The sequence below is a fragment of the Schistocerca serialis genome, chromosome 7, assembly GCF_023864345.2.
Source record: "Schistocerca serialis cubense isolate TAMUIC-IGC-003099 chromosome 7, iqSchSeri2.2, whole genome shotgun sequence".
In the NCBI taxonomy this organism is placed as follows: domain Eukaryota; kingdom Metazoa; phylum Arthropoda; class Insecta; order Orthoptera; family Acrididae; genus Schistocerca; species Schistocerca serialis.
In genome coordinates, this window is record NC_064644.1 from 566,971,957 (window position 1) to 566,995,407 (window position 23,451).

At 43.9% G+C, this 23,451-nt stretch overlaps 1 protein-coding gene across 3 annotated transcripts in view; it reads left to right on the plus strand.

Moving 5' to 3' along the window:
* The first annotated feature begins 3,963 nt into the window (after nucleotides 1-3,963).
* Nucleotides 3,964-23,451, plus strand: part of LOC126412535 (UDP-glucosyltransferase 2-like) — a 134,578-nt gene continuing 115,090 nt past the window's right edge. For all 3 annotated transcript variants that reach the window (XM_050082178.1, XM_050082179.1, XM_050082180.1), the window contains exon 1: nucleotides 3,964-4,052. The gene's annotated coding sequence lies outside the window, so the exon portion shown is untranslated. The remainder of the gene's footprint in view (nucleotides 4,053-23,451) is intronic.

A 23,451-nucleotide genomic window follows, 5' to 3' on the forward strand; every position in this document is an offset into this window, starting at 1 on the left:
GGCAACTGAATCTCAATGTAGACAACAAGTGTAATGTGCTGCGAATACATAGAAAGAAGGATCCTTTATCATTTAGCTACAATATAGCAGGTCAGCAACTGGAAGCAGTTAATTCCGTAAATTATCTGAGAGTACGCATTAGGAGTGATTTAAAATGGAATGATCATATAAAGTTGATCGTCGGTAAAGCATATGCCAGACTGAGATTCATTGGAAGAATCCTAAGGAAATGCAATCCGAAAACAAAGGAAGTAGGTTACAGTACGCTTGTTCGCCCACTGCTTGAATACTGCTCAGCAGTGTGGGATCCGTACCAGATACGGCTGATAGAAGATGTAGAGAAGATCCAACGGAGAGCAGCGCGCTTCGTTACAGGATCATTTAGAAATCGCGAAAGCATTACGGAGATGATAGATAAACTCCAGTGGAAGACTCTGCAGGAGAGACGCTCAGTAGCTCGGTATGGGCTTTTGTCAAAGTTTCGAGAACATACCTTCACCGAAGAGTCAAGCAGTATATTGCTGCCTCCAACGTATATCTCGCGAAGAGACAATGAGGATAAAATCAGAGAGATTAGAGCCCGCATAGGGGCATACCGACAATCTTTCTTTCCACGAACAATACGAGACTGGAATAGAAGGTAGAAAAGATAGAGGTACTCAAAGCACCCTTCGCCACACACCGTCTGGTGGCTTGCGGAGTATGGATGTAGATGTAGAAGGCGGTGTGCTGATCACAGTCCCGTCCATATCCGCATCCGTTGAAGCCTGAGGTGACACGGCGACTGTCGGTACCGTTGGCCTCGAGGCCTATTCGGACGGCGTTATGTTACGATAAAAAGACAGATCGTCAGTTGCATAGGTTAAAATATAAAATAAAAGATTGATTTGGTGATTAATTAAATTATTAACACAGATGAATGGAAATAAATGTTGCACATGAATATGTAGAAAAGATGAACAGCTACATAAGGTAAACAGAAGGCCGATGTGTTGACTGATTAAAATAGATACATAGATGAGGGAGATGAGTGGATGTAGGCCGCCAGGAATTAGGGTATCAGGAGAAAGTGGCTTTTGAAGGTAGTGCGTTGAAGGGAGTTTGTGTGGGTGGATGTTCGCAGGAGGGATTGGGGAAGAGTGAAGAGAGACACTGTTCCGAACAAAGTGGGTGGAGAGGACTGGAGGGGAAGGGAGCCCTGACAAGGCGAGGGCCGTAGGTATCTGCTAGATCTAATAGGGGGTGAATACTCTTGTTACGCGTGAAATATATAGTGTTTGCACCCCACGTCCTTGCCAGGTGAGGTGCTATCAGTTTATGTTACTTCGTTCAAGAAGTATTGCTGTGTTAACATATATATTTTATGAACACTCTTGTATCTTGAAATTTTACTAAAGCTTGAGGCGCAAAAATATCTTATTTCGTAAACCACAAAGAAAAAGAATCAAAAGCACACATAATTGTGACGGCGCATCTGTCATTAATTAATGGACGGCATGCTTTGTTGCCGCTAAGTGCGTTTAGTGTCGCTCCAGCTGTCGGACGGTAACAAGCTTTCTCAGCAGTCAGCATCGCGATTGTATGTGTTTGCTTGTGATAATACCAAAAGACATCACTAGCTCGCGAAGAGAGTGAAATTTCCAGAAAATGACTAAATCGTAATTTGACCTTCTAACTACAAATAAACTTCTACTTTTACATGTGACCAGCACCCTAGAAGACGTTGCAGTCGTGTTTCACAAGTATGTTTATTACTAAAGTTCACGGTAGTATTAATAAAACAAAGACTTGCTGCAGATATAGTAGTACCAGCGTAAGTCCACAGATGGCTGCGCGATGGAACGCTAGAGCAGAATCCGAGATTTCCCACTATGTGATGTAAACGCTGGAACTGTGAGATTCGAGTCAGACAAAACATTTATGTATATATTTCATGTACATTCCATATTATAAAGTTGGTATTACACGACGATCCGCCGCTAAAGGTACTGGTCTAGGGCGACAGCTATCTAACGGCAGAAAGGGTGAAACTACGAAAATTAGCGGACACATTATCCACGCGCCAAAACAGAAAGCAGTTCTAAACTGCCGTCAATCCGTGCATGCGGACTAGGCAGCGATAACTCGCGCATGCGTAGAAGGGGATTACTGCAGTGCTTTCTGCTTGTTTCCTTATTGTTAGGGGGCTGCCGACCGCGGTGGTCTCGCGGTTCTAGGCGCGCAGTCCGGAACCGTGCGACTGCTACGGTCAAGGGTTCGAATCCTGTCTCGGGCATGGATGTGTGTGATGTCCTTAGGTTAGTTAGGTTTAAGTAGTTCTAAGTTCTAGGGGACTTATGACCACAGCAGTTGAGTCCCATAGTGCTCAGAGCCATTTGAACCATTTTTTTTGTTAGGGGGCTAGTGGCTAATTTCACGTTTTCGTGTGGGGATTTTTCCGCATTTTTTCAGTAAGTAAGTTTCATAAATCTAAAAATAATTTTTTTGCCAGTAGACTCTTCTATACTAGCTGTTTGTGAAAGCATTTTTTTCCAACGATTGCTTCATATTCTAGAAATGAAATACTGCAAAGAGGCGTTAAGCGTATTCATTCAGGCATATAGCGACGAAAGGTGCATGTATGACCCGTTGTATCATAATAAGGTACGTCGGCAATATTTTCTTTCTGCATAATATGCATATAACGTTACACCGTGATTTTCAATTGTATCGTAATGCCATACTTACGAAAGTCCGTGTTTGATTTGATTGCATCTCTTGCCTTACTTCAGCATGCCAGAAAAGAGTAATTGGAAATGATAAGGGAGAAAGTCGCCAGGAAACGTAATGTTATAACCAGCCTGCAACCTAACAGGGCTTTTGTCGGTATTTTGTTCTTGATCTGGGCTGATATGATCACAAAACGTAAAAACATATGATTTAATTATTACTTTCAAGAATGTGAGACAGCCTCCCTCATGACTGTATCACACTTGTCACTTCCATCTTCTATCATAAACAGCAGCTTCTCGAAACAGATCATATCCATCCTCACGAAGTTTCGAAATTCTTGCGCATCTTCACGCCTCAGTTCTTTCATAAGCAGTGAATATAATCGCCTCCATTCGTCCGTTCTTTTCAGCCAAGGCCGAACTCGACAAACTCAGCCTTTTCGTTTTCGTCGTCGTTCTGCACTAATCTGAAGATTTACTGTCACTTCCGGGCAATAGCTCCAAAAACAAGTGGGTCCTCGATGTGCAAAATGCTGTATAAATACATATACTTTTGTAACCAAGTGTCATGATATGAAACTAACTTTGAATCTGTAATTCAGAACAGTAGTAACGTACATAAGAAAATAACAATTAATTAATAAACAATGACTAAAAAAGCAAATTTCTTATTAAATATGAACCTTGAAGTCACATAAATAATTTGAACGAATGACGTTCCAATATGTCACACAGCAGTGGAACAAACGACTCTACAAGCGATCAGACAATTGTATCTGCGCTTCGCTCGCTGTTACCTTCTACTGCGCATGTGCGCCAGGTATATCCCGCGTGAATGGTGTAATAGGTCTACGTGAAACAGCCAGTAGTTACAGATATGCACGCTTGGGGCGTTGGTGCACAGATATACGGTTTAGGCGCATCCTGTAATAGGGGCTCAACAGTATATACGCTTTTGCTTAATGATGACTATATGATTTACTAAATGCCAAATGTACAAATGAAAACAATTTATGCCGGTGGAAATTACTGACTGCACATGATCTTTCTCGCTGCTTCTTGCTTAGCATCGACCATGACGTCCTCTGTCACTAGTTACACATTCCTCCTGGAGAGACAATGCATCTCGTTTGCGTACCACTTGTATTTACTCGTACAATTTGAACGGTGCTCTGTCGGAGCGCGAGATACGGCGTGGGTGCGCATGGTGGGGGAAGCCGTTGGAGGGAGAAAGGCGCGTCACACGGCGCCAGGTCACGAGTGCGTGAACCGCTAATGCCAGTTGGCGACGCTCGCCGACAGCAGACCTGGTCGCCTGCTTGCACCACTTTACTCACACAGGTACGTTATATGCGGGACTTTACGTTTTGCCAAGACGTTGCTACTGCCACACAAGCTCAGTGTGCCGTTCCACGCCATCTTTGCATTGCTCTCTAATGTTGTTTCTATTTTCTCTGGGTTTTGTTGTCATTTCTAGCCGAATGCATTTGTAGGATGCTTTCTGTAGCCTTCGGTAGCATTAGTGCGTAACCGAAATTCTGAAGTACTTCTGGTAGGATTAACAACTGCAATGTGTTTCTATATTGTACTTCTTTGTAAACATATCTCAGGACTTGTTAAGAATTATGGAGGCAATATTAACAGTCGGCGGGAAAATTAACGATTTATTACTAAAAGGTAGAATGAGCGGTGCTGTCATGGTGAAAATTAGTGCTCCTAAAAGAATTTCTAAAAACTTTTTCTCAGAGGTTTCCATTCCTTAGAAACCTCGGTAAGAACATATTCGGAGTTAAACAAATTCCTTTATCATGTTTATCAGAATAAATATTATCCGAGGTGCTATTACACTGCAATAAGCATTCACATCTAAAAGATGGATAATATTGTTAACTACATCATTAACATAGGAGCTGAGGTCTAATGTGTTCCGATGTCAACAACATAATCCATTGTCATTCGCATCGTGCGACAATGCGATACTGACAATAACTCAACAATGGCATGTTGTTATCGTTTCATCCGTAAGACCGTAAGGTTCAAATGGCTCTAAGCACTATGGGACCTAACATCTGAGGTCATCAGTCCCCTAGACTTGAACCTAACTAACCTAAGGACATCACACACATCCATTCCCGAGGCAGGATTCGAACCTGCGACCGTAGCAGCAGCGCGGTTCCAGACTGAAGCGCCTAGAACCGCTCGGCCACAGCGGCCGGCCTATCATTCGTATGAACGCTGTGCGAGAGAAATGGGCGGTGAGACATTGCTTGTAACAGTTTCTCCTTAAGTGAAAAGTTACGACAAATTAATCGGTAAAAATACACTTACAAAATACCAATTGATGAGGTTCTTCATCTACGTGAGTGGGTTGCACGTAGAAGGAATACAGTTACGTTATAAGGCGCGTTCAAAATTAGTGGCGACTTTTGGCAGTCCAGTACGCAGCGGCTGGTGGGTAGCGTAGTTGCCAGCTAGCTTCACGGCGTGACCGCCAAGCCGGCAATCTTTCTCAAACGATTAAGGAAACTATTCGTGAATAAACTCTGATTCTCGCACACCTCACAGCTTCATTCGTGAGCTTCGTGATGAACTGCCTATCATTACGTTAATGGTCATAGTTATTGTGATATTTCGATGTTAGGAAACTAGAGTTTTTTGTGACAAATATGGGTAGCCATGAACTTTCCTTTAGTGCGTGTTAGATCACATGTAGCTGCGTATGAAATTTAGATAACATATTGAATTATTCTTTAAACAACACGATATCGCTATCTGTCTCCAGTGTCGTGAAAATGGAATGTATGTATAGAGCTCTGTCACGAACACTCGCGTCGGTGAAAAAACCAGAATAAAATATTAATAAACCCCTCCGATCTCATAAACGGTCAGAGATACCGAAACAAGCTTTTGCCAAATGATACCACGCAAAGATGAGAGTATTTTGCCATATTAGTGATATGCGAAACTTCCATATATAATTAACTAAACATACACTGTTTCTAGCCATCTTTCACTTATTATTAATGTTATTGCACAACCCATGTTTCTGGTTATAAGCCCCTTTTTAAGTACTTTACTGATTCCCAAAGATAACATAGATAAACATGATAACAAGGCAAAGATAATCTCTACTTCTTAGGTATCGATCCATAGTTTAATGTACGCTTAAATCATTCTTTAACAAATTGCATCCATCATTACACATTCACCAATTATACTACAATGACCGAACTAAAGTTATGCATCAGCTAAGATTTTTTTTAACTACGGTGGACAGGGGTCCTAAGTTTTGCTTCTATGCTGGGGTTGTGATCTCATCTAAAAGAGCTGAATAATTGAATTGGGTTTGTTTCTTTAATAATAGGTGTGGGGATACCCACATCTGTGGCAGCGTGGAGTTTTTGGCTTGTACAAAAGTTCTGTTACCTCAGTCTTACACGTGTTTACCTTTTTCCAATGGAACATTTCTTTGTACCCAGAGCAAAACATTCGCTTTCCTCCAAGTATTATTGAAGCTTTATCCATCACGTCTTAGTGGTATGGCACATTGTCCATTACTATTGTCGAATTCGGAGGAATATTATGCAGAACAACATTATCTTCACACCCTTTGAACGTGTTCTTGTACGACCACTTTTATTGCGAATCTCGTGTTCAGATGGTTCAAATGGCTCTGTGCACTCTGGGACTTAACTTCTGAGGTCGTCAGTCCCCTAGAACTTAAAACTACTTAAACCTAACTAACCTAAGAACATCACACACATCCATGCCCGATGCAGGATTCGAACCTGCGACCGTAGCGGTCGCGCGGTTTCAGACTATAGCGCCTAGAACCGCTCGGCCACTCCGGCCGGTGTGTTCAGATGTTGCACTGTTTTTATTAATGCGACGCCAACACAGAACACTAGTCCAATACGTGATTACTGCAGAACACTTCAGCACTAGAACATATCACTTTCCAACGAGACCTAATGAACGTAGGTGCATCCAATGCGCGGCACGACATGATAGCGTAGCGTTTAGCCACGGCGTGGCAAGAGGGGCGCTTTAGCCGGCCGCTGTGGCCGAGCGGTTCTTGGCGCTTCAGTCTGGAACCGCGCGGCCGCTACGGTTGCAGGTTCGAATCCTGCCTCGGGCATGGATATGTGTGATGTCCTTAGGTTAGTTAGGTTAAGTAGTTCTAAGTTCTAGGGGACTAATGACCTCAAATGTTAAGTCCCATAGTGCTCAGAGGCATTTGAATTTGAGGGGCGCTTTACCAACCGAACTGCTGGTGGCGTGGTAGGGAAAGCCGGCTCGCCATTGCTGTTACCTGGGCAACGGCGTCATGTGCCCCCCGGGTGAGCCAAACGTTAAACTCGCATCCTTTTTAATGTGGTACACTGTAGAAATTATTTGTTTGCTTGTAGGGCAGAGTTCTTCTAACTCAAGTTCAGCTGAACATTCAAAGTGCGTTAACTGATAGCAGCACTAACCTTAACAACGTTTACTGTAAACACTCAACTGTGCTGAGCAAAGTGTCTGTCGTACTCCACAGCTAGAGTATTTCTGTTACAAAACATTCATGAAATACCACGTCAGCATACATAGTTTGATCGAGTGTGCGCCATACTTATACAGGGTGAACACTAATGAAACCGACAGACTGCAGGGAAGGATTCCTGACCGGAAATGGAGGAGAAAAGATCCTATGAACATGTGTCCAGTTTGCCGGTCTGGGTGGCCGAACGGTTCTAGGCGCTTCAGTCTGGAACCGCGCGACCGCACCGGTCGCAGGTTCGAATCCTGCCTCGGGCATGGATGTGTGTGTCGTCCTTAGGTTAGTTAAGTTTAAGTAGTTCTAAGTCCTAGGGGACTGATGACCTCAGATGTTAAGTCCCATAGTGCTCAGAGCCATATGAACCATTTGATTTTGTTGCCATTGCACCCACACCGTCCCTTCTGGACACAAAATGGTTCATATGGCTCTGAGCACTGTGGAACTTAACATCTGACGTCATCAGTCCCCTAGAGCTTAGAACTACTTAAACCTAACTAACCTAAGGACGACACACACATCCATGCCCGAGGCAGGATTCGAACCTGCGACCGGTGCGGTCACGCGGTTCCAGACTGAAGCGCCTAGAACCGCTCGGCCAACCCCAATGGCAACAAATCGTCCTCTAGAAACCGGTCCTCCAAATCTGGTATACGCACTGTCCGCCACCTGGCTGCACGTTCGTCGATCTGAAAGGTTCCGTGATCACACGAAGCCCAAAAAGAGCTTTAAATGTTCTGTGATGTGGTTGGTGTCTGTGAGGGTACTTTTTTGTTATAGCCGTGCTGCTTCTCGACCGTTTCCATCTGCTTGGCCGTACACAAACACCGTATCGGCTTGTTCCCGACATTAACACCGGACCATTCCCCTGCTACAGTGCTCTGCGTCAGTCACACAGCCTGCAACCCAAAAGGAACACAGGGCACGTGGTGAGAGCAACTTGCATTCGTCGGCGTCTACTACCGTGGCAACGATGCAGTTTTGAACACCTGCTCGTAGGACCTTTCTTACTCCGTTTTCAGTCAGGAATCCGTCCCTGCATTTTTTCAGTTTTGTTAATGTTCTCCTCGTATACATTCGAATTACCGCGGACAGTCGGTCAATTTGAGGCCGCTGTCTTTACTAACAGCCTAAACGAAAGAAGGAAGATTAGGCTTTAAGGTCACAGCGACGACAAAGTCATCAATGACGAATCTCAAGATTGGGAAGAAATCGTCTGCACCGTCTCAAAGGAATCTTCCTGGCAATCGTCATAATTGAATTAGGGAAAATAAGGAGAAGTTAATTCTCCGCAGTCGGGCAGGGATTTGAACCCTGCTCCATCAGAATGTAAGGCCAGTGTCGTAAGGTGGCCACACACGAAGGGCACATCGCAGCGACCCGTCTACAAGCCGTGCGATGCGTCCGGAGGTCGCAAGTGTGTAAAATATCAGGTCACGCGATTGATCTCTTATCGCGTGGAATTCTCATCCGATGTGATGAATAGCATGCGATATGTGGTAATATGGCTGCTATTCGATGTAACGGATACGAGCAAGTAACTTATTCCTCAATTTATAAACGAGTGTATGACATGTTTGTGGTAGAGCTTGCTAATCAAAATAGAACGTGGAATTTCCATACTGTACGCTGAATTTCAGCGTGCCACTCAAGTCAAGCGCTAAACGATAACAGCGGTACTAACGTAGACTGAAGTAAAATCAGTAGAGGCAGGTGATCGTACCCTGAGAAACTATTCCGTACTAGGCTTTTGCAGCCCTTTGCACGTTTCCAGGAACAGATAGTATACGTCTTAGTGGATGAGCCGTGTGTGTTTCATGCTTAAGGAGGTGAGGGAACAGACATTTGTGTCTAAGTTTCTAAAATACTTCGCATTTCTCTAATCATATTGTACCCTCATGATCTCTGAAATACTCTGTTATTGCTGCATACCATTTTTGATTGTTAATGTACAGTATCGGTGTGGAACCATAAAAGACGTTTCATTCTTATTTATTTATTTATTGGCTGTTGGATTCATGACCCTGCGACCTCTCTACGTAACGACAAAAACTTGACTGGACAACGTAACTCGGTACCCTGAATCGTAACGCTGTTCGGAAGAACTAATTTCTCAGTAATGTAATACTTGAAGAACGGCATCAGTCTTCTTCTTTCTCCCAGAGTGTCGTCTCTCTTCGGAGGTTGGCTATCGTTCTGGCTAGTACTGTTTTTGATCTTGCGGGTCTAAAAACTGTAGGGAAGTGTACGCAAACCACTGTCTCAAATTGAATAGCCATGATGTTCATTCTTTCCTTCCAGCTTTTTCTTCCATTATCGGTTTTAAAATATCATTTCTATCCTTACCGATTCGCCTGAGAACATCTTCTTTGGTAATTTTTTGTGTACAATACACTCATCGATACAGCCGCATTTCAAATGCCTGAATCTTTTTCATTGTTGCCTTACTGTCCATGTTTTCACTCCTCTGAAGAATACAAGGTTTGAATAACAATCATTCGGACTTCTTAGGTCCCCGTACATGATCAGACAGTTGGTCAATCTTTGGTATGTCTGCCAAATATTTGAATGTGTACAGTGTTGTTTGACGAGTTTGTCAAACATAGACCGTGTTTGAGAGAAAGATTGATTGACGGAAAATTTAATAACTGTAGGATGTTGTTTATGTTGATTTATAGCCCCATATGTTTAGTGAAAAATAGTTTCAGTGTGTCTCGAGCTTTTACAACTATGGAAACTACAAAATAGCACTGAGAATTATCAGAATTATCGAGGTGTCGCATCGTTTCCAACCGTATAATACGCAGAATGAGGTTGAGAAGAAATTCAATAGTCCAAGCACAACATACAAACGAGAGTGCAATTAAATTGAAACAAGTCGAAGATTTCCGATTCTTCAACGGATAATGTAAGCTATATATTCCCAAATTGTGGTACTTCCATAAACTGTCAATTGAGGACCAAGTAGTAGAGAATAAATTTTCGCATATGTGTGCCTTCTTTTTCAGTGTGATGGCGCAGTAACTGTAAACAAGTTATTAAAAGTTTCACTGGGCGTTCGAAAAAAGTCTATCTAATCATCAGGTTTCAAGTGTGACATTTCCTTTAACGGGTTTTCATGTGTATATTACCCCCTCATCGTAAACCATTCGTTGGACCAGCGCCGTGTTTTCTTCTTCTTCTTTAAACGCAGTGTCAGAGTCAACGTTCGATATGCTTTATTTGCTTTTGTAACCGTTCCCACTAGTGGGAAATTACAACATACACCAACAGTATGTTAAATGGACAAACTTGTTGGACCGTGTACAGGCTTGTTAAGCCTGATCGTGTACGGGGGCCTTCAGTTACAAGTTTAGAAAACTACGGTTGGTAAAAAACGACCTCAATGTATAAAAAAAGGCAGTTCTGGGGCCACGCAGGCGAGCAGCGAGTTGCCAGCGTGTGTCTGATGACTCACGATGCTAAGAATGATTGTTAGTAAATATCTGCAAATTGCAGAGTAACACTTACTGAAAATACTTCACATAGGTAGTAGAACTTTTTGACCAGCCTGAATTGAGTGATCAGAATTTCTTAACATGTTTTTGGCCTGCTTGGCCCCTGAATAACATAAATAATGTTTTTCACTTAGGAACAAAAACCGCAACTTTTGAAGGAGGGTCATGAATTTGCTGCCGTTCTTAAAGTATCCGTATCCAGACTTAGATAATCGTATTCCTTTGCGGAAGCGGCAGTTTCAACTACTGTTGACTTCTTTCCTCAAGCAACACACTTTGGTCATGAATATTCTGTCCTCTGGCGAAAACCGCATACCATCGTATAAAGATTGCTGCTTCTGAAAGCTTCTCCTCATTCCAAATAAAATCATGTGTCTCGATCTGTGCTATAAGAATTGTTTTCGTCTACAAAAAAAAACATCAAAAGCTTAGTGTATAAATCAGTTTAACATCAGTGTGTTATTTTATGAAGTCAGTTATATGTCAAAAGCCGGTGTTTGAGGAGTACTTTTAGACCAGTGTTTCGAGACGACCAAAAATGAAATGGGCTTGATTTTGGGAATATATGACGTAGGTATTCAGATAGAGGATGGTGCAGAATGGTGAGGGCTATTTGTTGTAGGTTGTGAGTTCAGAGGGATACAAGTTTTCCAGGGTAAACGTACGAAACGGATTATATCTCCAATGGTGGGTGCAGAACGGAGGGAGTCATTTTTATGGAGTGGTGTATCAATTGTGCGTATGAGGACGGTGCGTTCAGGTTTTGGGGAAAAGGTTTAGATCTGGATTTCTGGGGGGGACGTAGGGTGAGGTTGGTTGCAGGTGTGTAGCGGGTAGTTGGGAGTTGAGGTTTGGGCATTGTTTGTGTAGGTGGCTTTTGCTTGCAGTGAGGACGGGTGGGTGGGTGTTTACAATTCTCTGTCAGGTGTTCGTTGACTTCTGTATGCTTGTTTACCGGATCGAGACGCTTCTACAGGATGCTTCCAGCTGTAAATCAAGGTCCCATGTGTAATGAATTTGTCGAGGATGTCGGGTGATTACTAAGAAGTGAGGTCCATTAATACTTCGGATGAGTAGTGCTTGCACACATTGATTCCTGGTTGCGAGTTGAGTTCACTTTCGATTTCTTCGTCTGTGTAGCCATGTTAAACTTCTTTGACACTGTTGGGGATGTTGTGGGAATCGGCATGGAGACTTCGGCTGTTAAGGAGGATTTGTGAAGGTCGTTATGGAAGCGTTTCCTCCAAAAGAGGGGATAATTCGGAGGAAGGATAAATGGGAATGAGGATCCTTAGTTTTAACGACGATGGAATGTCCCTTACGAATGAGTTGCTGGACTTTATTGCTGGTATGTATCATTGAGGAGTATCTTAGGATTTAAAAATTTAGGATTTAAAAATTTATGATCACATTTGCTGAGCACAAAGGAAGAGGAATATACATAGTTTTTCAGTTCTGGGTTGAGTATGACCTGCATTTCATTAATATCTGGAAGAGGTATCTGCGTCCTTTAGTTTCATACTGACTCTGACTGGCCACGCTAGGCCATTTGTTAGTTTGATTGAAATTTTAGGTTGGGTGTGAAAGGGAGGTTGTGGGCTGACTGGGATAGGGAATATTTATCTGCTCGTATGGCAGTATGTGTCGTAGTCCGCAGCTCGTGGTCTCGCGGTAGCGTTCTCGCTTCCCGAGCACGGGGTCCCGCGTTAGATTCCCGGCGGGGTCAGGGATTTTTCCTGACTCGAGATGACTGGGTGTTGTTGTGTCGTCCTCATCATCATCATTCATCCCCATTACGGTCGGAGGGAGGCAATGGCAAACCACCTCCACTAGGACCTTGCCTAGTAAGGCGGCGCGGGTCTCCCGCGGCGCTCCCCTACGCTCTGTAAAGAAGTATGGGACCCACCATCATCATCATCATCATGGCAGTATGCGTCGTAGCCGGTGCTGTGGCTGACGATGTCGGGGCTGTTCCTGGTGATGGTGTGGCTGTTGCTGACTACACTGTGGCAGATGACGCTGCGACAGCTGATGGTGATGGTGCTGTCGTCGGCGACCGTTGGTGGTGCTGGAGTCTTGTCAAAAGGTCCTGCGAGCGTTCGACAAATATTTGCTGCCCATGTTGTTGTCCAGGTAGCAGATGACGTCATGCAGATTGCGGCTGTAGTTATTGTGGCAGCAGTTCCGGGCGGTGTCCTCATTCTGAACCCTTCGTCGTCGTGTAGCTGTCCGGCGATGGAGGTAGCGTCCGTCCGCGACAGAAGCTGACGGCTCAGCGACGATTTTGTTTACACTGCTGCGTGTGTGTAACGGCCGCGATAACAGAGTGGTTTTAACTAAACAGATTCCAAATCTAGAGGGGTAGCCTCTAGCGCTTCGTCATTGTGAGTTAAAGAGACTCTAGTCGTTGCTGTGAATACGCCTCTTGTCTTCTTCTCTTCTGTATATAAATTCGAGTCGCCTCCTCGCGTCTATCTGTACGTGTAAGCTAATCTCAGGAAATGGCGCAAGGATTATGATCCAGTTTTCACTAATAGATACGCTGATTCATGAGGGAGGTTTTTTTTATATAATTTACGAATATTTCACAAAAATTGCCGGAGTTATGATGAATTAAAGTTAAGTCGAAATGTATTATACTGCTACCTACCGAAAGCGGTTGGAAGACGAGAAAACAAGTGTCTTGTATTGGCAGGCGCATATCGTTTGATTAAGGAACTTTTGGCATAGTAGGGTGACGTGAGAGATATTAGCTGTGAATGTTGCTTAAGGAGCCAGTTTGAACCAACGCAAGCTACAATATTATAGTGACATACGTCCAGTGGAAATGCAAATCAAAATGAAAATTCCGCCTCATTTGTAAGTTTGTAGTTATCGTATTCATGTTACATACGTACGTTACGTGTCTTGCGTGGAATGAAAGAAGTCATCTTTGAACCAACTGCCCGCGGAGCGTTTTTATTTTACGGTCTTCCTTGGAATAACGCCATAAGTAAACGGTTGCTGACCTCCTCCCCCCCCCCCCCTCCCCCCCACAACTAACGACCTTGGGGCTACATCTTCCCTCGTTTCTGATATCATCCGATAGTTTCCACTATCACTGCCGGGTGAGTTTCCGCCGTTGCAAGCAAAGCCTGAGCCCTTTCCTGTTATTACTTAGCTGCCCTGTAGCAAGTACTTAGCTGCCCGGGAGCAAGTGTCGGAGTCTTCTCCTTTGTAGCCTCCATCACCAGTACCGTTGACAATATCACAATTTCGCTCTCTGTCCTATGTCTGCTCTCGACAGTGGGGATCTTGATTTGCCGCCTATTGTGACTCCTGCTGCGGAAATTGTTATCCCAGAGCTGTCTCCCGCTGTCTCTGAGATCCATTCTGATTGCCCTCCTTTAGGCAGTTGGCACGCATTGTACAGTGACACTCCTGTGAGGCAGGCATCTGACCCCGGGAAGTCACATATTGCTACGAAACAGCTAGAAGATCTGCTTACGCCACCGACTACAGAGGCTATTATGCCTCGCAGCAGCGATAATATACCACGTGTACAGCCGGAACGTGCAACCTAGATCAGAGATTCAGTTGCAGACAGTACTGATCTGCCACTCTCGGATTCGTTATTGGACAGCGTGATGAACTCTGACGGGTGACTGGTGGGTATGCCGTGCTGTTCTGATGTTCCTTCTGTGTCCTTTCTTCTTTCGATTGATGGCTGAGGCTCATTCATTTGTCACAATGTTAACCGAGAGGTATCAAGGTTGCACGTAGCTTCGTTGCGGCAGTTTATATGTGACTAGTATGCGGATATAGTATTACTGCAAGATGTTTTTTTTACCAGTTTCCCTCTCATTGAACAATTATCACTACGAATGTCCAGGGTAATTGTGTGGACCAACATCATCTTCCAGGTTCTACCAATGGTAGCGGACTCTTACAGGTACAGAGGGGTCAACAATTTGATTTCACTAAACATCTTGTTTATGAAGATCAAAGGAGGACTTCCGAGGAGACAGACCAAAAGATCGAGAAAGCACTCAGTGTGTTGTCAGAATACTATCAGAATAATTCCCTTGAACCGAATACTTCGAAGGGTCAGGTAAACACTTTCCGCTTTCGATCTCGGCCTGCAAAGCGAAAGCTCAATGTTTCCTGGAATAATGCCACACTGGAACACACAGGAGCAACCCATACTCTGCAGTTTTGTCAAATAAAGACATGGTTGGAGACCATAGCTGCTGTATGAAATAAATTTTTGAAAGCATACAGCAACCAGCCACAGGTTAGTGTTAGGTTACTGTATTCAAAAAGTACCGTTACCGGTTTCGAATTTTCCGCAATTCATTATCAGACGGTTTTTTCATGCTTTCATCAAAATAAATGATACATTGGTTTCCCGTGAGTTGCACTAGGATAAGCAATAGTTCACAATTACAGAAGTGCAATCAAAATGGTTCGCAACAGATTTGTGTTGGAATGCAGCTTACGTGAAATGTCCACCTGGCGCATGTGTTTTTGCAGTTTTCTTGCTATGAAATATATTCTCAAGGATATTTGTATTTTCACCACCGCCTACGTTGGTTTGCATTGTAAAATAACTTCTTTTGGTCACAAAAAGAATTTTCAATGTGCGCAACATGTTTTGATTTACAGGACAAGAAGAGAGATGCAGAGTTTACAAAGTACATGAGTGTCAAAGATGCAGCAGTGCGGTGATACAAAGATATGGCATTTTCTGGGAAAGGAAGCGTAAATTACTTTGTTAAATTTAAAGAGTATTTTACATTTAATCGAGGATATTAATTCCAGACAGAAACGATAAATAAATGGTATTTAGCGAATTATAGCATTACAGACTTATTTTGTATAACCATAGAGATACAAATGTTGGCAGCAGTGTGTGAAATCCTTACGTACTATTTGAACATGGAAGATGAAAATACATTGAAATTTATTAGGATTTAGTGCCATAAATAATACTGACTATCGTATGTACACACAATATTATAAGGGTAGTTATTGGATCTCCAGATAGGGGTACAAACATTATTTACAATACTGGCCATTAAAATTGCTACAGCACGAAGATGACGTGCTACAGAAACGAAATTTAACTGACAGGAAGCAGATGCTGTGATATGCAAATGATTAGCTTTTTCAGAGCATTCACACAAGGTTGGCGCCTGTGGCGACACCTACAACGTGCTGACATGACGAAAGTTTCCAATCGATTTCTCATACACAAACAGCAGTTGACCGGCGTTGCCTGGTGAAACCTTGTTGTGATGCCTCGTGTAAGGAGGATAAATGCGTACCATCACGTTTCCAACTTTGATAAAGGTCGGATCGTAGCCAATCGCGATTGCGGTTTATCGTATCGCGAAATTACTGCTCGCGTTGGTCGAGATCCAATGACTGTTAGCAGAATATGGAATCGTAAAGTTCAGGAGGGTAATACGGAACGCCGTGCTGGGTCCCAAGGGCCTCGTATCACTAGCAGTCGAGATGACAGACATATTATCCGCACGGCTGTAACGGATCGTGCAGCCAGGTCTCGATCCCTGAGTCAATAGATGGGGACGTTCGTAAGACAACAATCATCTGCACGAACAGTTAGACGATGTTTGCAGCAGCATGGACTATCAGCTCGGAGACCTTCGCTGCGGTTACCCTTGACGCTGCATCACAGACAGGAGCGCCTGCGATGGTGTACTCAACGACGAACTTCGGTGCCCGCGGTGAACGCACATTGGAACCCGGCGTGATGGTATGGGGTGCCATTGGTTGCATGTCTCGGTCACCTCTTGTTCGCATTGACGGCACTTTGAACAGTGGACGTTACATTTCAGATGTGTTACGACCCGTGGTTCTACCCTTCATGCGATCCCTGCGAAACCCTCCATTTCAGCACGATAATGCACGACCGCATTTTGCATGTCCTGTACGGGCCTTTCTGGATGCAGAAAATGTTCGACTGTTGCCCTGGCCAGCACATTCTCCAGATCTCTCACCAATTGAAAATCTCTGCTCAATGGTGGCCGAGCAACTGGCTCGTCACAATACGCCAGTCACTACACTTGATGAACTATGGTACCGTGTTGAAGCTGCATGGACAGCTGTACCTGTACACGCCATCCAAGCTCTGTTTGACTCAATGCCCAGGCGTAGCAAAGCCGTTATTACGGCCGGAGGTGGTTGTTCTGGGTACTGATTTCTCAGGATCTATGCACCCAAATTGCGTGAAAATGTAATCACATGTCAGTTCTAGTATAATATATTTGTCCAGTGAATACCCGTTTATCATCTGCATTTCTTCTTGGTGTAGCAATTTTAATGGCCAGTAGTGTATATTCGAGTATGGAAAGTACTTTCTCCAAGTTTTTCAGGAAACTAGTGTTAGCCAGGTCGTTAAGGATGTTATTAGGGGGAGATTCTTGGTGGTTTGTTTTTCTGCTAAATTTTTTCGTGTTGCTCTCTATGATTTTTACTGACTGGTTTTCTTTTGAAATGTGGGCTGCAAATGTAGATTCGTTCAAGTTTCCAAGCCTTAAGGTATTGAGGTGTTTTGTGCTATTAGTGTGTATTTTTTTAATTAAATAAAGTGCTATTTGGGGGAGGAGCTCAGTGGAAGGCGGGGGGGGGGGGGGGGGGGGGGGGGGGATAGGGGGGCGTAATCGTGGCCAGTCCTCGGGACTCGACCCCTGCCCCATCTCGACTCCACCTGCCTGAAGCTGAGTGTGGCAGAGACGACTTTTCGTAAAATGTGTTTCCTGTTTCCATGACTATGCAGATTTTTTACACTTTTTCTAATTAATTATTTTTTTAAAACACGTAAACTATGTTATTTGAGTGTGAGTTAACTGTACATATAGACGACTTCATAAATTACTGTTGGGGGAAAAAAAGTGGTAAAGCGTTTGGCCAGGAACTAAAAGAATGTGGGATCAAACCCCGGTGCGGTCAATTTTTTGTCACTCTGCCTTTTAACCTAGCATTCACCTTTCAATGATATGGAGATTGCCAGAAACGAAACTGGGCTCGGGTTCCACGTTACACTGAATTTACTATTTGGCCGTTTGGATGACTGGTTAGAGAGCCACGCAAGCCGCATAAGTGATCCAACTGACTGTAGTCTTTTAGAATAACTGCCTAGCGAAGAAACAATCAAGTCAAAAAAATGGTTCAAATGGCTCTGAGCACTATGGGACTTAACATCTGAGGTCATCAGTCTCCTAGAACTTAGAACTACTTAAACCTAACTAAGGATATCACGCATATCCATGCCCGAGGCAGGATTCGAACCTGCGCGCGTAGCGGTCGCGCGGTTCCAGACTGAAGCGGCTAGAACCGCTCGGCCACAACGGCCGGCCATCGAGTCAAAAATTTCTGCTTTTCAATAACTTACGTACAGATTAAAACGCAGCATGGGATGCAGCTTTACTTCGTTTATATAAAGAAAGTTTTGGAGCAGCGCAGCAAATGACATAACTTTAGGCTTTCTGCTTTCCTTGAGTCAACCATAGATGCTGTCACGATCCTCTGTATGGTACGCCGAATGTTATTATTTGTTTTGACCCTTTCAAATTATACAGACGGCTGGTAAGAATAGCCATTGGCAAAGAGAGATTTAGGCAAGTAACATGTGAGGTCGTGGATGTGTGTTGTGGAATTCAGAAATTTCTTGTCCATGAATACACAAAATTTCGAAATACTTCTACAGATAGTCCTGAGTCTCATTTTTAAATATGACGACGATTTCAGACTACCAATTTTTGCTTCGCTCAGATTACAAGCCCCAATTCGCATTCTTAATTGTTCGAACAACGGGCAATGAGTTACTAAACTTTGAATTATCATAATAAATATGACCAATATCAGTCTGTGATGTGTGATTTACAACATGAAATAATGAACTATATTTAACCAATAGTTTTCCAGCAATAGTTTGAGAACAATTGAATTTTTTTATAACTTATGTTACTGCTGCTTGACTCCTAAATTCCTCGCTACAGCATAGTTGCATCTAATTTGCTAATAATGCCAAACCGCACTAATACAGACCAACGCTTCTCAACCTCTCAGGATTGGGAGCCCAACTGTCAGACGTAATTTTCATTGTGCTCTTGCTCTCTTCCCCGCCTCCCCCCCCCCCCCAAATTCCTAATGTAATAACTATATATATAAGGTATTTTGAAAAGCCATAACGTTACAAACCTCATGGAGAATTACCAAGAATACGTAAGTTTACTTTTATTTCGCAAGATGAATCTGCTACATTGACAAAACCAGAACCGATGGCCCGGTATTGCTCTCTGTCTTGGTGGACTGCCTGGAGGAAGTGCGAGGTGCTTAGGGAAAGCAGCACGGTTGTGCTGGACGTGGAAGGACGTCAGGGAGAGAGAGAGAGAGAGAGAGAGAGAGAGAGAGAGACAGACAGATGCATGTCTTCCAGTGTTGACAACTCTAAGGCGCCGACGCCTTGTACCGATCGCCTGCAGTGGCGAAAGTTACACATACAAGTAACATGTGAGGTCGTGGATGTGTGTTGTGGAGACGATCATCTTCAAAGATGACGCTTACTTGTAACCGTTTACAAAACGCAAGTATAGTAGACATAACTTGCAGATGGCACAAAACTACGAAGCGATCTTAACGTCTGTGTCAGTTCTGCTTCTGTAGAACCAAAAATCTGGAGCATGTGTTAGGTTGCCTGCACTGTGTACGAAGTGCGGAACTTGTACCCTTGACGCCCCAACAATTCCAGCGAAACTGTGTATGAAGCAACGCGATTACGGAACCTATCGAATGCGAAACTTTTTTATTCCTATAGGGGCTGGGAATTATCTTGAAATAATGAAAATAGAATTAACCAGAAAAAGCACAAAAGAAGAATCTGAATACCTGCAGACGGCTAATTTAATACCACTCATTGTGAATACTGTCCCACAGTTCAACATAATGATATGCAAACAGATCATTCAGCCACCCATTTACTTTGAAGAATGAGGTCGTTCCCCTACGATATTGAGATGGTTTTCAAGAATGTTAGAAGAGTAATGCTCACAACTTTTGAAGTATCAGTTGTTGCTTTTGTATTTTTGGTAGTTTTATGACTGTTAAATACAAGCTAAATAATGAGTAAAACTGACAATTGTAGTAAAAACCGGTCCGAAAAAATTTTGTTTTGGAGTCGTTGAACGAACGCAGCATTGTTAGGAAACAATAGTGAATTCATTTAATTTGTGAGTCCCAGAATATGTGTCGCTTGTTAATGTACAGAAGGGAAACGTTTGTTAACAAAGGCTCTGTTACGAATGTGGACGAAAGAACAAAAACAACGTGCAAGCTGAGTCAATTGTGGTCTGCTGGGAACATTTTTTAAAATTCATCCGCTGTTTATTTGGTGCACCAGTTAACTGGAATTATTTGTAAAAAATTGTGAAAATAAAGTTTTCCAGAGAAAGTATATTTGTTCAGAAAGTGGGAGACAAACGTTATTGGAATAAGAGCAACGGCGGAATTAGAATTTACATCGTAATAAGATGACGCAACCTCAGAAACGGACAAGACCCACAAAACTATGTCTCTAATAGTAATTCTCCACAGTAATGAAATGATGGATCTACATGATCAGAGGCAAGTTTTTCAGGTACGTTCGAATAATGAACTCTTGTTCATATGCTGAAACTAAATTGACCAGATAATTTAGGAACAGAACTGAAAGACCTTCTTTTCCATAGGAACTAATAAAAATGTATATCATTGTGCGCTCTTTATAGATTGTGAGGTAACACGGAGAGGGATGGTCATACAAGGAATAAATTCTGGAATTTTCTAGGGTCGATGGCTCCTTATGCTAATAATAATAATAATTGTTTGATATCATTGGCGGGAATGCAAAATGGCTAAGCACAGGAATGGCTACAGGCCAAATGTAAGGATGTAGAAGCATACATCACTAGGGGTTAGGTAGATACTGGGGTAGATAGGTACTGCCTACAGGAAAGTTAAAGAGATCTATCGAGAAAAGAGAAGCAGCTGTATGAATATCAAGAGCTCAGATGGAAAACCCGCCCTAAGCGAAGAAAGGAAAGCAGAAAGTTGGAAGGAGTATCTAGAGGGTCTATACAAGGACAATGTACTTGAGGGCAATATCATGGAAGTGGAATAGGACGTAGATGAAGATGAAATGGGAGATATGATACTGCGTGAAGCATCTGACAAAGCACCACAATGCTTAAGTAGAAAAAAGACCCCGGGAGTAGACAACATTCCATTAGAGCTGCTGATAGCCTAGGGAGAGCCAGCCGTGACAAAACTCTTCCATTTGGTGAGCAAGATATATGTGACAGACGAAATACTTTCAGACTTCAAAAAGAATATAGGCCTAATAATCCCAATTCCAAAGAAAGCTGGTGTCAACAGGTGTAAAAATTGTAAAATTTGAAATTTTCCCGGCGAATCAACTGTTCAAGAGATTTCGGGCTTGCAGACAGTCGTCTTAATCTTCATTGCGCGATATTTCGGCTGGACAACTGCCAGTCATCTTCAGGTGAGCCGGACGAGGACTGACGAATACGACGCAGACGTAGACGCACGTGACGGAGGGTTGAGCCCTCTGCTGGGGGCGAAGTCTTAGCGCCTCTGGGGCGCTTCTCCTTCTTGCATGGTGTGGTGGTGGGGAGATGACATGGTGGTTATGGTTTTTACTTGTCTTTCGTGCTGTTTTTTTATTTTTTTTAAGAGGATTAAAGAATAGTCAGAGGGATAGCAGAAGAAGCAGGAAAACGAACGGCCCGATTGACTGGCCGGCGTGTTATTTAAAAATGAAAGCTGACAGGACAGTAGAAGGGACAGTAGAAGTTTGTGGAAAAAGAACGGCCCATTGGCTAGCTGGAAGATTACAAATAAATGACAGAGTAAAGGAAAGGAGGAGGGAGAGTAGGAGTTAACTGAAAACGAAATGCCATTATCCTGGCCTCCTCATCTTCGTGGCGGTGGGTGGAAGAGAAAGAAGTCTGAGAGTGACAGGTGGAGATGTGAAAGAGGAAGGGCCTGTCTGCATTAGGCCAATGTTGGTGGGGGCGGGGGGGGGGGGGGCGTGTGTGTGTGTGGGGGGGGGGGGGTTAGAATGTCATGACGTAGTGGTAAGATGGATCAATGATATAAGAAAGAACGAAAAGTTGGCATGAAATGGCTAGCGAGTGGGGAGTCATGGGAGGCGGAAGAGAAGGTCGGGCCATCGAGTGGTGGCCAGATGGGGGACACGGGTGCCCAGGGAAAGGATTAAGGGATTGGGAGAGTGGCGGGTTTTAAAAGGAAGTGGCAGCGGAGAGGATGCGGGATTGAAGGAGCGGCACTTCGACCTGGATGGGGAGTTCTTGGGTAGGGAAGTTGAAGGTGAGGCGGATGGCACGCCAGAGAGCCCGGTTCTGGACAGTTTGGAGTCGGCGGAGGTGGGTCGGGGCAGCATTGCTCCACACCACCGCTGCGTATTCAAGGATCGGGCGAACAAGGGAGGTGTACAATCTGACAGCAAGCTGTGTAGGGAGTGAAGAGGTTGGATTGATGAGAGGGTACAGCAGGCATAGCCGCCCTGTCGCCTTACGACGCACATCGTCGATATGGGGGCGCCAGGTGAGGCGCTGGTCCAGGATAACGCCCAAGTACTTCGCAGTACGAGTCCAAGGGACCGTCACCTGTGGGAGCCGAATGGGAATATGGCGTCGGCAGATGATAAGGGCTTGGGACTAACTGAGACGTTCTCCGCTCCGTCTTATATAACACGCTGATGGTAATGCCGCGCAAGCATTGAAGTCGCGGAGACAGAAGGACCACACCGCCCAGCGGCAGCACCCTCACTGGTGGAACTGCAAGACTCAGCTGCCGTCGGTATTGCCGGTGGCAGCAGCTATCGAAGTCTTCCGGCGTCTTCGTCTCGAACAAATTTCAGAGACGTCGGGATTCCAAGCGTTATTCAGTTGGTAACCACTGTCACAGTTCATTAGATTTTCCACGATGAATATTTCAACGGATTCTTTGATAATGGAGATCCAAAAAGTTGTTGCAGTGGCTAAAATCGAAGTTTTGTCGTACTCCATTGAATGTTCGTTGGAAATACAATGTTCCGCAACTGCGGACTTACTGGGTTGCAGTAGGCGAGTGCAACGTTGATGTTCCGTACAACGCTCTTCCACTGTACGCGTTGTCTGTCCTATATAGGCTATACCACATTGACACGGTATTTTGTAAATTCCTGCCTTCCGCAGTAACAAATCATCGTTCACCGATCCTGGCAAATACGAAATCTTAGAAGGTGGACGAAAAACCACTTTCACAAGAAAATTATTCAGAATCCTCGTTATTTTGAAGGAGATATTTACAACGAAGGGAAGAAAGCTAGGGACTTGGCTGGCGCATTCACGTCTTTCTTTATCCACTTCCCGGTTCCTGGTTCTAGTTGAGAAGGCCCTGTTAATTTGCCGGATCGACTGTCAATTGTCTCTGAACACCGTCCTTAAATGTGCAAGTTCCTTAGGCAAATTCTCTGCATCCGACACCGTATATGTCTTGTGCACAAGGGTTTTCAGTACACTCATGGTTTGGGATGGGTGATGTCAACTTGAAGAATATACCGACGGCGGCTGAGTCTTGCGGTTCTTCTGCCTCCGCGACTTCAACGCATGCGCGGCAGTACGATCAGCGCACTATATAA